The sequence below is a fragment of the Tachypleus tridentatus genome, chromosome 1 (assembly GCF_004210375.1).
Source record: "Tachypleus tridentatus isolate NWPU-2018 chromosome 1, ASM421037v1, whole genome shotgun sequence".
Taxonomy (NCBI): Eukaryota; Metazoa; Arthropoda; class Merostomata; order Xiphosura; family Limulidae; genus Tachypleus; species Tachypleus tridentatus.
Window position 1 is genome coordinate 111,312,483 of NC_134825.1, and position 16,382 is coordinate 111,328,864.

The window sequence follows — 16,382 nt, forward strand, 5'->3', positions numbered from 1 at the left end:
TGACAAAATGAAAATATATACATGCCTTGAAGCATGTCATTTTGTTGTGCCTTAATACTCATTTACAGTTACAACTGGTGCCTTTGTTTCAATGATTACATTAGAATACGTCTGTTCGTTTTTGTACTCCAGATCTTAAAGGCACGTTTAAAATAAAAAATGCCCAGTGTTTGGACCATCTATTGACAGACACATGATATTTTCCAGGTTTCTAGTACTCATTAAATTCCTCAGATACGTTTTTATCAAATTCTGCTTACTAAAACCTCTCTCACAATCAGCTGTTGAAACTGGAGCTACCAGCAGTCTCTCTGCCAGTTCTACACTTGCAGGAAAGGACTCTCTGTATTTTACTGTAGAAACTTTTAATGTCTGTTACAGACTTGTTTCCACTTTCAAAAGTAGATGTAGCAAATTTTGAAAATGATTTCAAACCTTGTTTTGTTCCCTCGTGGCCAAAGGTTGACAAATAATCATTGATTGTGTCAATGTCTGCTGAAATGTCTGTGTCTTTGAGCAGTGGGCTGAAGAAATTTGTGAGGGAAGTCAAAATAGCTGCATCATCATTATCTGAAAACCTATCATACAGACTTCTTATCATATTTCTGTGAACTTATCACATATGTTTTCTGCCTCAGACCTTTGAACTGCACTGTCTCTTATGGTATGCCCACCAAACTGAAAAGTGTACAGTCCATCTGAATCTAACTGAGGCTCAGTTGGCACCTCGTTCAGAAATTTTGACAGCATTTCACCAGATTTGTTTTGTTTCATTTCCTCCAGACACTCAATAGTTGAAGCAAGCAGTGGGTGAACTTCAGAGAAATTAAGATTTTTCCTCTGAAATGTTTTTGACAAAATGGCTTCAAACAATCAACCAAGTAATGTGACACATACAGAAGTGATGGGTTTATACAAGCTAAGAGCTTTACCAGAGGTCTCTTCCATAAATACAGACACAAGGCTGGAGTAGTTGGAAAGCAGTGCATCTACTGCACCTTCAAAACTTAACCACCTGGTGTGAAAGATCTCTTTAAACCTCTTTCCTTTCTTCTGTATTAATAATACTCTGCACTGCAGTCATAGCTGCCATATTTTTGGCGAGTACTTAAAAAACTTAAAGATGGAATTCATAATATCCTGGTACTTGACAAGATATGGTATACTGTCAGCTCCTGTGGCACAACTCAAAGCTAGTTTGTGTGCGATACAGTGTGTGGCTAGGACACCTGGTACAAATTGATTTAGTCTAGTAACTACCCCAGACTTTGACCCAACCATCACAGCAGTACCATCAGAGCTGACACTACATAAATTTTTCACTTCAATACCCTTCTCTGATAACATACTAATGACTTTTGTAAAAATGTTCTCAGAATTAGCTTTGTAAAGTTCACAGATTCCAAGGAAATAGGTCTGTGGTGTCACTGTACCGAACTGATCCATCTCTAATACACGGATGTAGCTGACAAGGTTCTGCTTTACTGAAATGTCTGTACTTTCATCAATCATGATGCTGAATTTTCCATTTTTGGCTAGTTTGTTTTTTAAATTTTCTCTCAACACTTCTGCCATACAATCTTGGAAGTCACTAATACTAGTGTTGTGTTCATAGGTAGTATGTTGGTCTACTACCAGATGCTGGAGCTGTGTTGCACCCTGGAATTAAAACAAAAAGAATAAATACATAAATAACTAATTTGTGGGAGTAGTGACTCTAGAACATGAATACATAAATCAGTAACAAATTTCATCAAGAACAACGGAGAAATTCTACTTGTAAAACATTAGCTGATAATCCTTCGACAATTTAAGAACATGAACTCTGTATTATATACATAATAAATAATTTGTGAGATTAGTAATTGTGGAACATGAATACATAAATCAGTAACTATAACAAAATTTTCATTAAGAACAACAAATAAAATCCACTTGCGAGAAGAACAGAAAAACTGTATTGTATACATAATAACTTAACTGCATCATACATAGTCTGTTTAGATCTGGAATTAGGGAACCTACCAAGATCATGCTTTGCTGCAAAGTAAACATTGTGCATTGCAGCTATGATGGCAGTCTCACTTTTGTTTGTGGCTGAGACTATGGCCTTAGTCATCGCTGTAGACAGCTTGGACACCTCCATTGCATCTCTGTGGTCTGAAATAAATAATAAAAAAATGAATTACCTCATGCATCACAACATCTTTTTAATGTAATAACACTGCTAAAGTATTAGGAAATAAATTGACATGAACATATTTTTTTATTATATTTAATAATTTTAACTATCCAAATAAGTCTCAACATTTACTCAGTCAATAAATACCTTTTGCTTTCTGATGCTTGGTTAGGTTGTCTTTTTTCATCACTGCACAATCAGTTGTGAAAGTGTTTGAGTTCTGTACTTTAATGCACAATGTGCAAAACATTTGTTTTGTAGAGGCTTCATATTTGAGCCAGTTAAATTCATTCAACCAGTTTTCTTGGAATGATCGTGAACTATCAGTTTCAGATTTGGATTTTTTTGATGGAGGCATTAGACAACTTTCGCTGTCTAAGGGGCGTTTGGCCTGCGAAGAAGCCATTCTGAGATCTCAGTGATGTCGAGAAAACCCACTTGCAGAGAAATATATATGCAAAAACGGCTCGTTTGGGTTGAGAAAATATTTTACATAGAAGAGCGAACAACGTTTCGACCTTCTTCGGTCATCGTCAGGTTCACAAAGAAAGAGGTAACTGACCGGAAGCTGACCACATATTTGGAAGGAGTTGTGTAACTGAGTGTCGGAATGTAGAGGGCGGTGTTAGATGTTTGAATATATAATTTTATTTTATTATATATAAAGGCGTTCCTTTATACTGGTTTATTTTGGGTTTAAGTTGTTGTATAAGTAAGGCTTCTTTAATTTTGCGTTTGTTTATGTTTGTTTCTATATTTAGTAGGTAGGAATAAAGAACATCTTATCAGACACGAACAAATTTAAACCAATACACACAAATCCAACAAAGACACACGAGACGCAACTAAACAAATTACTGCTAACAATGAAAAAAGCCAATACAATTTCACAAACACTTTATTCCTACCTACGTAAAACCGACTCACGCACACCACAAATATACAGCATTCCCAAAACTCATAAACCAGATTGTCCATTACGACCAATAATGTCCACATATGAATCGTTTAATTACAATCTTGGTAAATACATAGCATGGGCATTCTCCAAATATGTAACATCAGCCATCTCATTCATCAAAGACTTTTAATTTCAAGTCTGATCTTTGTTTGTTTGTTTTTTGAATTTCGCACAAAGCTACTCGAGGGCTATCTGTGCTAGCCGTCCCTAATTTAGCAGTATAAGACTAGAGGGAAGGCAGCTAGTCATCACCACCCACCGCCAACTCTTGGGCTACTCTTTTACTAACGAATAGTGGGATTGATTGTCACATTATAACGCCCCAACGGCTGAAAGGGCGAGCATGTTTGGCGCGAACTCGCGACCCTCAGATTACGAGTCGCACGCCTTAACACGCTTGGCCATGTCGGGCCCAAGTCTGATTTAAATCAACTTAATCATAAAGCCATAATGGCCAGTTTCGATGTTATATCCCTCTTTACAGAAGTTCCAACCAGTGAAGCCTGCAAGATAGCCTTAGAAGTCTATATCCGATACCCTAACCCAACTATAGACATTCCCAGCAACCAATTAGCAACCCTCATAGAATTCACCACGATAAAGACAAACTTCATGTTCAACACCCACAACTATATACAAACAAATAGCCTAAGCATGGGCAACCCAGTATCACCAGTTCTAGCCAATATTTTCATGACACAACTTGAAACACAAGCAACTAACACAGCATTACATCCACCACTGTACTGGTACAGATAAGTAGATGACACGGTTGCGGGATTCAAATCTACAGAACACATACTTAATTTTTTCAATCACATTAACTCTATACATCCCAACATTAACTTCACATGTGAACAGGAAGAAAGCAATCAAATATCATTTCTTAACATCAAAATTACAAGAACCGACACACAATTCAAAACAGAAATCCACCGAAAAATCACCCATACTGGACTATACATTCCTTGGGACTCAGCACGTGAAACAAAACAAAAACTCATCATACTAAGAAACCAAATAAACACAGCCATGAAACTATGCTCACCAGATAAAATTAACGATGAATTAGACAAAATAAAACGATACTTCGTCAACACCAATAAGTTTCTTCCACAAACCGTAGAAAACATTATACGCACACACCTAGACAGAAAGCAAAATCAACCAACAAAAGTAAATATATTTCACGAATCAAAATATCACGAAACCATATACTGCTGCATGCCATATATTCCCGACATCAGCAGACAAATAGCCAACATTTGGCAAAAACTAGTAACAAAATATGACATTCCAATTAATACCAAATTTATTCAAAAACCAGGCACAAAACTGAGGTCTATACTATGTAAAAACTACACTGACAAACACCACACCAACATTATTTATAAAATACAATGTGATAACCGCCACGACTTCTATATTGGAGAAACAAGTAGAAAAATAGAAACCAGATTTAAAGAACAGAAAAAGTCACCTTCACACGTTTTCGAACACTGCAAGTCAAATAAACACAACATAACCATGAAAAACACTCAAATACTAAATAAAGAAACAAACATAAACAAACGCAAAATTAAAGAAGCCTTACTTATACAACTTAAACCCAAAATAAACCAATATAAAGGAACGCCTTTATACCTATATTGATAGAATAAAATAAAATTATATATTCAAACATCTAACACCACCCTCTAAATTCCGACACTCAGTTACATAACCCCTTCCAAACATGTGGTCAGCTTCCGGTCAGTTACCTCTTTCTTTGTGAACCTAACGATGACCGAAGAAGGTCGAAACGTTGTTCGCTCTTCTATGTAAAATATTTTCTCAACCCAAACGAGCCGTTTTTGCATATATATTCTAAGATCTGATGAATTCGCTGCATATTGGCTCAATTTATAAAGAATCTTTCCACTAATTAACATTTAGCTTTTTTTAAAGTACGTGTTTATTATGGTACTAATCCAGTAACCGCTTTTAATTAAACTTACCGGCCAAGCCATGCGCCATTAGATAATGTAATTAATTACAGGTGTGAAAGCCATCACAATCTTCGTGGTCGTCCTTTAATTATTGCGCCGCTAATCAACCACATATAAATGAGTTATTCGTGTCAAGCCGTTAGGTCGCTGTTGATTGGACAATTTTTCACACGTTTGTCGATCCTGACCATAACCTTGCATGAACAGACGGGTTATTGATTTTTATCTGCTTACAGCATACTTGCATTAAAAAAACGTTGATGTAGTGAACCAGTCTAGCATTTTGTAAACAACAGTGTTTCGCCGGTATATTCGCCAATTACAATTTTTCTTCGCCAAAAAACAAAAATAATAGCCATTGGCGAATATGACGAGCGACAGCGTGAGCTTTGGACTTACATGAAACACCAACCCTGAAAGGAATAAAATGATCGGTGCGCAACGAAGCGTGTTTGGCAACTACTACGTCATAGTTGTAAAACGTCACGGAAACAGCCGAACGACCGAGAGGAACTTGAGTTCGAGGACCCGCATATTTTGTTTCATTTTTTACTCAAAAACTAAAGTGTTTAAAAATGTGGCAACTACACAGGAATTATACCTAACCAAAGTACAGTTTCTAAGGCAATTATTAAATTTGTTGAAAATTCACCTTTAATAAAACATATAAGTGCAATTCATTATTAATAATAATATTAGTAGTCTAAACCTAAGACTAAATAGAGTAAATTTATCATTTTATGTCAGAAAACAGTTCATACTACTATAATACGGTATTACTAGTGATAGTAATAGTAATGTAGGCTTAGATCTTATGTTCACCGGTAGTACAATGAACTTAAGACCCAAATTACACTACTGTTACTAGTTCTACTGATAGTAATGTTTAGTTATACTTCTACTATTAATACCAGTAATTGTATTTAGGCTTAATGCATGTAATAATTAATATTATTATAACAACAGTTAACAGTTGTTCATGAAAACTGAAGATCTCATTAGAATGGTGTACCATTGGAACTGTTAGTGTTCAAGTATGGTGAAAGTTAACACATAATAACAGGAGATTGGGATAGAATTTTGGTGATTAAAGTTGCACATAAGAAAAGGGGTTCCTCTGTGTAACTTGGAGTAAGATAATGGGCCGAGTATCTCTCTTGGAACTGTTTTCATTAGGTAGGTTAAGGGATGTTGTAGCTTATCTATGATGGTAGGTATTATCTTTACCTGCTTTTAAATATTAAATAAAATTTTGTTACACTGTGCAAATTTGGAGGCTTCTGTAGTTTACACTTCCCAGTGACACAGCAGTATGTCTGCAGACTTACAATGCTAGAGACTGGGTTTTGATACCCATGCTAAGCAGAGCTCAGATAACCCATTATGTAGCTTTCAAGGAATAATTTGTCGTAAGTTTTATTACATTTTTCAAAGTAGGGGGTGAAATGCTGTATATATCATTAAAAATATCAGTTCTTTACATGACAGATACTGTTTCAAGTACATCTTGTACCAGTAACAAAAGCTAGAATGTTCCTTTTATTAGACATAAGAATAAAGGCTGAACAAATCAAGGGAGAAAAGTCCCCTAAAGCTCCTACATTTTTAAAATAATACAAGAAAATTACATAAAATGTAAAACAAAGTTAATATATTTCCAGTTTCCATCAAAGTTCCAGCACTCTGATCCACATTGTTTTCCTATCACCATTGATACACTGCAAATGTTTGTGAAAATATTAGCAGTTGTATATCATCAGATGAGGCACTTACTGTTTTACTGTATAAACCTAAACTTGTTGTTGGCTCAATATTCTGACATTTTGTCATCTGTTAACATGGCACATTGAGAAAAATGAAAGAACAGTATGGTCTGGATTTGTGATACTTGTTCTGTTATTGACCTGATTTTAATCTACACATTTTTTTTTACTTCAGTTTCATACAAGATCACACTGGGGATAGTAAAAAAAAATGGAATTCTACTGATTGGTGGAAAAAAATATCCTTGTTTGGTTTTGAACTAAATCAAAAAGCCTGATGAAATTCTTTGATAGATTGTTTAGGCAGAGTATTCATGATGAAACTTTGTAGAATGGATGGCAACCACCTGTTGTGGAGACACAAGTGTAGAGGACGATGTTTCGAAAGTCTTCCGCCTTTAGTCTTCAGACGGGCGGTTGCCGTCCATTCTACAAAGCCTTGTGAAATTGTTTTTATTTAAAGCAATGTGAAATATGTTTAACTGTGATTAATGTAAATCCTTCATGAAACTTGTCTGATTTCTACTCTCCAACGGAGAATCTTACAGCTTTTTAATTTCTTGTACTTTGTATGTGTTACTTGTTTGTTTTTCTTTAAACAGTGGAATGAACTTAAAGCAGTGACAGTAATGAGTTTGTTACTAATTTTAGCCACCACTGTTAATGGCCGAACAGTTATGTTGGAGAGAGAAACTACGGGTATGGGTTTTAAACCTAAACCTCCGTTCACTAATCATTTATTAGTTCCATAACATTACTGTGGGTTGTTTAATTAACATGGTATTATTTTGTAGTGTTATAAATGGCATCTCACTTGTCTTAAAACCTTGAATATTAAATTTGAAGCTAAAAATTGTTCTGCCTGTTGTACAGACTGTGGGATAATGGCTTTACTGGTATATCACAGTGTTTTCAATACTGCCTGCAAATGAAACAATTTGTAGGATGGTTTTTTTTCTTTGGGGATTTATATGTTTGAAACTGTCACAGGTGGTAACTGTTAGCTGAATATTGATTGATAAAAATATTTTGGAAAGGAAAAATGTTTATTTTGTGAACAATCACTTGATGTTACTCAAAGTTACTTTAACTTTGTTAATACAGACTTTAATTATAGTTCCCACCATGTTAACAACACAAATATATTATACCTGAAAAAATACTTTCCGATAAAGATTATTTTGAAAACATTTGTATCGCCGGTTTAATATACATACAGGGTTATTGCAAAAGTCATGTACTTCCATGACTGATGGTACATAAGTATTTATCACGTTTTGTATACTTTTTAATATTCTACAGATTTTAGGCAGTGGTTTCTGATAAATGCTTGTATTTAGTTAAATTTTAACTAACTAAGAAGTCATATTAAGAACGACTTCAGAGGTGAAATTTCTATAAACAACATTGCCTAACCATGTTTGTCTTTGGAACATTTTCTTATATTTTTTATATGGTTTTATTTTTCTGTGTTAGCTTTAGATTAGTGGGAATCCTTACAGTGTTTTGTTTTGACAGTGGAATATTTTCATGAATACAGTTACATCAGTAATGCTGAACCTAACAAGTTATTTTCTATAATTTTTTTATATAGTCAACTTGTATATTTTTTATTTGATATCTGGCTGACTTCTAAGGTTTCTCGAGATCCACTTTCATGAAAGATAGTAAATTTAATGAGATGAAACTTTTATGAGCATTAAGCCTAACATTTCTACCATGGTTCTATAACCATTTTTTTTATATTTAGTGGTTTTTTTTAAGTATTTATTTATGTTAATATTGTGTTGTCTTTTGATACTTGTTTAGGTGTTTCAGTGGTAACAAGTGATACAGTTTCCCCTTAGAGTATATAAAGTTGTTTTTTTTATGATACTTGAAGAATTGTATTTAAACAGCTAATAGCCTTTAGTAATTAGTAGTGTTATTAATGTCTTGAGCAAGAATAAATATATGTTACATTTTAGTAATGTATCAACACAGTTTTGGGTGTTTGTTTTTTTTATAAATCAGTATTTTATCGTGAAAATAGGTGCTACACCAAGCACAGAGGTTGAAGTGAAACAAATATGAAGTGGGTTTGAGACTGTAATTAAACCTACTTGTGTATGCTGTGATTTCTTTTGCTCTTCATCACCTGGTATTAATTAGATTAACTTGTTCAGTGCCATGGACGAGATAACTCGTCCAAGCTGATCGGTAACACAGTGCCACAGACGAGTTAATTCGTTCTCAATAATACCTAACTTCAACACTAGGTGTCAACACTATGCATGCATTTGACCTACTTACAAATTGTTTCACTTTCGATCCAAAAAGGCGTCACGACAAAAAGTTACAAAATGAAGAAGCATTAGAGTTGTATTTTGAACTTGGTTCGGAGTTTGAAGATAGCAGGTTAATTTATTAAGTGTTAAGTTTTAATATCATATGGTGTATAGGGTCTCAATACAGTGTTTATTTGTCAGTTAGCATTCTCTTTTACAATGCATTTTTCTAATTATTTTCTAGTCAGGTAACACACTTGGCAATGTTGACATCAGGAAGAGAACAAAACCAGCACACTACCATGTGAAGATAGTTGATATCTAATTTATAAATGACTGTTGTTAATTGGCAGTTCTTCTGCTTTTTTGTTTCATCAGTAAACAGAAAGATACCAAACTTTGATTTTGAACCAGTCTTTACCATGCTCACAAGTTTTATTCCCTCAAACTCTATACTTTTTCCACTAATATCATTTCATGCACTTGGAAACTGGTTTCTCTCACTACATGAATTTTAATGTTTCTTAACTTGATATATTTTGTGGTCCTAGACAAAATTAACACTGTTGGTAAACGAATAAAGTGTCAACATCCACTAATATCTGTGTACAAAATCCAGTGACTGTATAAACACACTAGGAACTTCTGTTTTTGTTTTAATACAATAATGTCAAATAGTAAAACATAACCCTTGGATTGCTTTAGATGGATGTTGTTTAAATGTTTCAGTTTGTAAAGAGTTCACATGGTCTATAAGATTGTAATTTGGATAAGTTGTGAATCCACATGGTCTATAAGATTGTAATTTGGATAAGTTATAACATGTTGTAGCTCTTTAGAGAAATGTAGTTCTTAAATTTGTTACTGAGGGGGGCTGTGTCATATTGAAAATGTTAGCACTTCATTTGTGGTATCTTATTGGACTTAAAGGTGTAGGTAATTTGAATTTGGAACATACTGTTTGAATACATGCTTTAATTGGTGTGAATGGTTTAATTAATCTTGCATGAAACTTCAATTAATAAGTGAGTTTGATGTTATATCAACTGTCTTAAGATAAAAATCTAGCTGTGATGTTACTATTGTGTAGTATAGAATGAATTTTATGTAAATATTGCTGGTTGCTAGTACATTAACAGTTGGTCTGTAATTATTTCAACAAGACCCAGCTATAATTGTTGTCTTATGATAAATATACAGGGTCATCCAAAAAGAAATATCCCAGTGATTTCTAATGAGAAGAATATAATACACTGTGATAAATGATGTTGTAGCAACCCAAGTGCTCTGACATTGTTCCAAGTCAAGTCTTCTATATAAATAACATATTTATATCATTAATATGTTATATTTTTCTGATAACAAAAAATTGGTGGGATATTATTTACTGAATTACCTATGTATTATTTATTTATTTATTTTTAGAATAATTTTATTCCATATTTAGTTGCTAAGAAAATGACTTGTTTTAAAATTTAGGTTAATGTTTAAGTGAGATAAGGATTTCTAGACTCCCAGTGGCACAGCTGTATGTCTGCAAACTTACAATGCTAGAAATTGGAATTTCAATACACACAGTGGACAGAGCACAGATGTTTTTTTGCTTACATTATAACCCAATGAACAGACAGACTCCTGGGTTCTGAGTAAGTTCAAGATTGTTTGTTTTTTATTTCCCCAAGTGTTTCCCACAGTTTTGGAGTTTGTTTGACTCAAGATTCTTCTTGATGTTAGAAGGTTTTTGGATATGAAGTAGTCATGTAACACATTAGGTACTATAGGTTAGAAATATTTGTGTTAAGAGTTTCACAGTTTATTCATAAAATTGTAACAGGTTTATTAAAATCACCATGGTACCAGTAACGTAATTATAGTGTGATAACAGTAGCTGTTAGCAAGGTGCTAAGGTTGATCAACGTCTAATGTGTGTTATGTGTTACAGAATATTAGTGTCAAGTAGAAATACTGTGAATCAGAGTGACATGGAGTGTAACAACACGTATGAACAGCAATAAAAAACTTTGGGGAACATGTTTACCAGAAGTCCTCACCAGGTATATGAATGAAGGTTCGAAGCAATCAAAGAGTTATTTCTTTACTTACAGAGAATAGTATACAGTGAAACCCCTCTAAGTGGCCACCCCTTGAAAGCAGTCATTCAATCACAGTCCCTTTTTTTACATAATCCCAAATTATGTACAGTGAAACCCCTATAATCAGGTCAGTTTGTCTCAGTCCCGAAGGTGGCTGCTTTAGAGGGGTTCTACTGTGTATGTTACTATAAGCTCACTTGGAGAATTAATTACATGGGATCATTAGAACTGGGTAAGTTACTGTTGTGACAACATCTTGAGGTTTTGGTTCACTATTACATGTGCAATAGAAACTTACATGTGATGATTATTTATGTATTTTGTCTTTTTAAAAGATGCTTAGTGGAATGTTTTAAATTAACACTTGAACCAAGGCCTTTAATATCTGAACAATTAGTATCTTGGTTGTGTAAATTTTGAAATAACATTACATTCTAGGCTCTGTTAATAGTTTTTAGAGAATTCTAAACTCGAACACATCAGTGTTCATGTCAGGATTAGAGTTTAATGTTTAACTGACAAAAATTATAACTCAGGTTTCTGCTAACTTGAAATAATATCTTATTTTCATGTCTTCAAAGAGTAAAGCTAAGTTATGAATGTAATTTCTTTGTTATTTCTGACAAACTTTCCCCATTAATTTACTCCATGTTTTTTTTAACATTTATGTTTAGCGAAGCATCGTCCTTTACACGTGTCTCCACAACAGGCAGTTGTCGTCCATTCTACAAAGTTTCATCATGAATCCTATGCCAAGACAATCTATCAAAAAACAATAGGATCCGATTGCATCCATAAACTGATATTTAAGATTTTGTCATGTTTGGAAAATACTACATAAGTTGAAACCATTGCAGCCTGAATAGTGCATGAAGGTTCTCAGAAAAATACTGGAAGCTTCTTAATACTGTAAATTACAATAGTGACATTTTGCTACAAAGTTTCTTTCTGAAACTGTATTTTTTGTACATAAAGTATTTCAGAGATGTATTGAGTGAACATAGAATAGTGAGATATCAGTTATTTATGAGAAATGTATTTAAATTATATTTATTTATTACATCTGTATTTGGACAGAATCATCTGGTTGTGAAGATAAGGAAATTTCTAGAGTTAGAAGAAACCCAAGAATCTGCTATCTTCAGTAATCAGATCCCTTTAAAGTATACTTATTAATATACAGAAAATCCCAGTTATTCTGACTATATACTTGTTTTAATTTTTAACCAATTTTTCACTTATTAACCAGTAATATTTCTCTAACTTCATGTCAGTATGTAGTCTGTTAATGTGGGTGTTTAACTTGCCACTTGAGGGTCATGGCTTTGAATCCCTGTCTCAAAATATGTTCACCCATTCAGTCTTATGGAGATTACAGTATCATTATCGTTGGTAACAAGAGTTAGCAATGGGCAATGTTTAGCAGCTGTCTTCTCTCTAGTCTGTTCCTGCTACATTAGGGACAACTATTGTGTAAATATATCTTGTGTAGCTGTCTGCAAAATTAAAAACTAGCAAACTTGTCAGTGTGGTTAACATGCTAATATTGTTTGCATACCTTTTAATGTCATTAACAGTGAAAGGCTTGTACTTTGGTTTAGATAAAAAATATATACAGTTTTGATGAAGTACTTTTCTTGAAACAACAGTTCAGTACATTTGTGGGTATTAAACACACACGAGTTTAACAAGTTTATTTATTTTAATGAATGGATTAAAAAACAATGTAATAACAAAGAAGCTAAGTTGAATCATTACAAATTGTACACGTTGTTAGTTGTTCTTCAGCAGGAAGTAATTCCATTCCATATTTTCGTCAGTGTTGTTGCCTCCTATTTTGGAGGTTCAAAGTGGGTGAAGTCTCAGGTGCTTGTCTTGCATCACATCAGTTAGTACTTTCTTCTGAAAACAATTATCTCTGTCTCACGAGATATTTAAGAACAATGGAGATGTGCCAGCTTACGGTAGACTTGGCAGACTGTTTGTTAGTTGGTCTGAAGATCCAGAGAGTTCAGTTACTCCAAGATTGGATGAGGTGCAGGAAGCGTGTATTACTTGAAATCCTGTTTCCAGTAAGGAAACAGTTGTGACTCATTCTGGTAACAGAGGTTCCAAATGGTGGGATGATCAGATGTTCTGTGGTTACAGATGACAGTTTGGAGAATTGGATCTTGGATGATGAGGTGATAAAGGCCAGGTACTCAGACTTCTTGTACTTCTTCTGTTTAAATGTTTACCAACTAATATGGATGATTAACCCTTAAATGGCAGTTATCAGTTGATGCTGTTGCACCTACAATATTCCTGCTGTTTCAGGATTAGATCAATTGGTATTTTGATGATGAGTGTATAGCGTACAATATTAAAGTAGTTTATTGTGTTCACTATACAGCTGCAGGTATTGGCACTTTCATTTTATGAGTTTATTATTGTAGCTGAAACAAAATTAATACTTTGGACAAGGCTTAGCAAATGTAATATGTTTATGTAATAAACAAATATGTAATATGTTATGAGATTAGTGAAAATGTTCATAATTTTTCCATGGGTTTTACTTTTAATGAGACAGTTTGTTTATTAAGCCAAATGTCCAGTTTCAGTTTCTGACATTTCTCAACTATAGGAACAAAACTTCATCTTTTTATTAATGATAAACTTTCAAGATTATGTATTGTTGAAATCTTACATTTCTAGCTTTGTATACTACCTTAATCTAAATTATAGGCTTAGCTGTAATCACAACATTGAAAATTAGGCTTAACAGTTGACACCAGGTGTTAAGGAAAGTAAATAATGCATTTATTAGTTTGTAAAAATAACAAACATGGCTGTTGTGGTGGTTTGGTCTTTGTCAGGTATAAAATATAGTACAATTTTTAATGGCTGGGCATATGTATATGTTCCTTGAATTTATTAAAAAGGTTTTGTACAATGAGAACTGACTTGTAAAAAAAAAACAAATTGGCTACATTTTATAAAGGTTATAAGAAAACAAAAGTACAAATATTACATTATACAGTTAATGTTCTGCACATTCTAACCTAACCTTAATGACCATTGTTTTAACTATCATATGACCAGTATTACCATCTCAAAACACTGAACTTTTATTCAGCTGTATTTTAGCAGAATAGAATGTAAATATTGTGCATTATTTACTCAACAGGCCTTCGTGTTTATTGCACAAAAGAAAAGAATTCCAACTTTAAATATGAAACCTGTTCCATGTTAGCTTTAATTGGTACAGATGCACCAATTCTCAAGTAACTTTATTTGTTACCAGATCTTAAAGCTCTCCAGGATCACCTAGTGGTAACATTTAGTAATGCTTTTCTCAAGTCCAGCAGAATGTCGGTACTGTTTTCCCCATGATTGTAAATATTGTGTTGTTTCCAGCACGTTAAACCAACGTGTTTGTATGTGCTGTGTGACTAATGGAAGATTTGTCAGTTCTCTAGTGAAAATCCTCACCGTGCACACACTACAAGTAATAGAACCTGATGTCCTTGTTTTGTGGTATACAAAGGTTTTCAGTTAATAAGAAAAATTTATATTTTATGTAACTGTTTAGTATGTATGGAAATCTGCTATAGAACCAAACACTCTAAGTACAAAGGAAGTTTTAACTCAGAATTCTACAACTTTAACAGTTTTTAAACCTGGGGCTTTTGGCACCTTAGAAATACATGTACGTTTAATTTGCGTCAGCGTTATCGATTGCTAACACCAGGTGTCAATCATATTGTGTTTCAAAGAAAAAAACATGAATCATAAATTGTGGGAATTGTACTGTTAAGTCAGGTTTCAATTGGACTGTGTTATAATGTAACCGTGCCTTTAACTGTAGTCGATAGAAAGTCGTGTGAATCGTGCATTAGAATTATTGTGGAACTCGTACCATTACACTGGCATTTTTATTAATAGCAGATAACTTACAAACCTAAGGAAGAAATCTATTGATGGTGGAACATATTACATTGGGTTAAGAGAACATCTGTCTGTCTTTTTGAGACCAGTTTTCTGTTGTGACATAGTATGTTCCACCACAGATAAATTTCTTCCTTAAGCTTATAAATTGTTTGCCTAACAGTTATTACATTAGTGTAATATACTTCATTTTCTAACTGTAATATGGTTAGTGTTCAAGATAAATGTAATTACAACAAAGGTTTCATATGTTTTTCTATTCACATCATTATAAGTGTGTTTAACAGCTTAATCTAATTTCATTTGTTGTTGTTTTGTTTGTTTCATAATAATATGAAAGTTATTTAAGTGGTTCAAACTAGGACATTTAAAACAGCATGATGTAAACTATTGTGCTTGTAGGTTACATTACTTACTGCTGTATGGTAATTTAAGGGTTGTCTGATTCATCAGGGTTATTGTTACACTTGTAAACAAAGTTACAATGTTTACTTCACTGCCATATATAGCTGAGTAATGTAGCACTTCATTATTATAAGAGAAGATTTAAAGACTGTTAGATTTATTTATTATTACAGTATCACTGGTGTAATGTGATATGTTTAAGTCATTATTGACTTGTATCAAGTTTTAAAGTTTCTGATCCCCTGGTATGGGTATTAACACTTTTAATTAAATTGACTTTCTTAGGTCGTCTTCACATTAACAAAGAGAGAGTTTGCAACTGACTGTGGCCAGGCACATGAATCTAGACCACCAACTGGTGTGTTGTATTCGACCAGACATTTATGGACTCGTGCATCGTAGCATTGATCAAATCAGTTATAAGAACGACAAGGAAAATATCTGCCAGCATGACAAACCATCAACCAACTTCATAATTAACAGATCCAACCTCATAGTTAAACAATGAAGAAATACATCTCCTCAACAAATTGGCTCAACTTTCCAGCAACACCGAGAAATATTCTGTCCATTGAGATGAAAGTTTGTCTGGAAGACTTAATTAGAAGAGTAGTGATTCATTCTACACAAACAAAACAATTGTGACAACCATCAGGAAGAAAACAACTTCGATAACTATTCCATCAAACAAACCATCTTTACAGGTAGATCTGAAACACCTCAAAACAGTTTCTTAATTTTTCAAAGAATTTTCACACAAAACCATCAACATAATTTTACAGAAAAGAAAACTAAA

At 33.5% G+C, this 16,382-nt stretch overlaps 1 long non-coding RNA gene across 16 annotated transcripts; it reads left to right on the forward strand.

Annotated features, from left to right (window-relative positions):
- Positions 1-5,179: 5,179 nt before the first annotated feature.
- On the forward strand, positions 5,180-14,186 carry LOC143258455 (uncharacterized). 16 transcript variants are annotated; one of them, XR_013032298.1, is made up of 5 exons: positions 5,185-5,741; positions 6,098-6,307; positions 10,641-10,807; positions 11,104-11,215; positions 11,929-14,186. It is a non-coding gene; the product is annotated as an uncharacterized LOC143258455 (long non-coding RNA). The 16 variants fall into 16 exon arrangements; XR_013032308.1 differs by lacking the exon at positions 6,098-6,307 and having other exon boundaries at positions 5,180-5,755; positions 11,934-14,186; XR_013032302.1 differs by lacking the exon at positions 6,098-6,307 and having other exon boundaries at positions 5,183-5,755; positions 11,104-11,229.
- Positions 14,187-16,382: the final 2,196 nt, after the last annotated feature.